This window comes from Echinops telfairi, unplaced genomic scaffold, assembly GCF_000313985.2.
Source record: "Echinops telfairi isolate 266 unplaced genomic scaffold, ASM31398v2 ScPeMD7_22;HRSCAF=79, whole genome shotgun sequence".
Classification (NCBI taxonomy): Eukaryota; Metazoa; Chordata; class Mammalia; order Afrosoricida; family Tenrecidae; genus Echinops; species Echinops telfairi.
The window spans coordinates 2,437,651-2,438,657 of NW_022103919.1; the positions used below are offsets into that span (position 1 = coordinate 2,437,651).

The following is a 1,007-nucleotide window of genomic DNA, read 5'->3' on the forward strand; positions in this document are numbered from 1 at the left end:
CTGGCTGGGGTGTCCCTGCAGGAGACATAGGCATCCCCTTGAAGCCCCGGGTCTGCATGTCCATGGGGGAGTGGCCACTCACCCTCCCAGCCCTGTCCTGCCCGCCAGTGTGCGTGGGTCTCCGTTGCTGCAGGGTGTTGACCTGTCTGGGGCCTCTCACTCTTGATCTCCTTCCAGTCTCCCTGCCTCCAGCATTTCTGCTGACCTCCCTCTTAGTGGACCCTGCGTCCCCTTCTCCCATGCTGGCACGTGTCTGTCCTCTGTGGGAGTATCTTCTTGCATCCCCGCGTTGTCCCCAGCAGCACGTGGCGGGTATTGGTGGGTGGGTGATGATAACGGGCGCCTGACTGGTGCGCCCGCTGTGTGAGGACCGTGCCGCCCACCAGGGGCTGGCAGTATCTCAGAACCCTGTTTCTCCGCCCTCCTGAGCTTGATGGGATGCCCACTGCCCCCACTGCCACCTAGTCATCCCTGAGGACAGAGTTGAGCTGCCCCGTGCGGCCTCCAGGGAGCGGGTGACCACGTTTTCCTCCCACGGAGCGGCTGGTGCGTTTACGCGTGCCTTTCCCACTGGCCGGCACTTAAGCCATGGTGCCACCAGGCTCCTTCTTTATGGGGAGAGGGGTCCACATCTCGGACACAGAGACAGTGTCGTGCTGCCTCCCTGTCCTCTAAGAGGTAGTGGGGCCCGGGGTGCCGTGGTCCTGTCCCTACCACCAGGCGTGTGGCTTGGGACACAGCAGTGACCAGCTCTGAACGCTCCCTGCTGCTCCTGCTGCAGGACTTCAAGCAGTGAACTGTGAGAGGGTACGCTCCCCCCCACCCCCCGGGGCCCTACCCACCTTCCAAGGATGCCCGGCCTTCTCCATCATCAATCCCAGGGCACCACCCGAGTTGCACCCTGTGATGCCCTTGCCAGAGAATATTGCACAGGCCGTGGGCTGAAGGGCAGAGACATCTGCCGGGGAAGCAGTGCAGCCAGCACTCTTAGAAGAGAGGCTGGCGCA

General features: G+C 63.2%; 1 protein-coding gene across 1 annotated transcript in view; it reads left to right on the forward strand.

Annotated features, from left to right (window-relative positions):
• The window catches only part of LRSAM1 (leucine rich repeat and sterile alpha motif containing 1), a 42,969-nt gene that overhangs the window by 34,890 nt on the left and 7,072 nt on the right, over positions 1–1,007 (forward strand). The window lies entirely within an intron of this gene.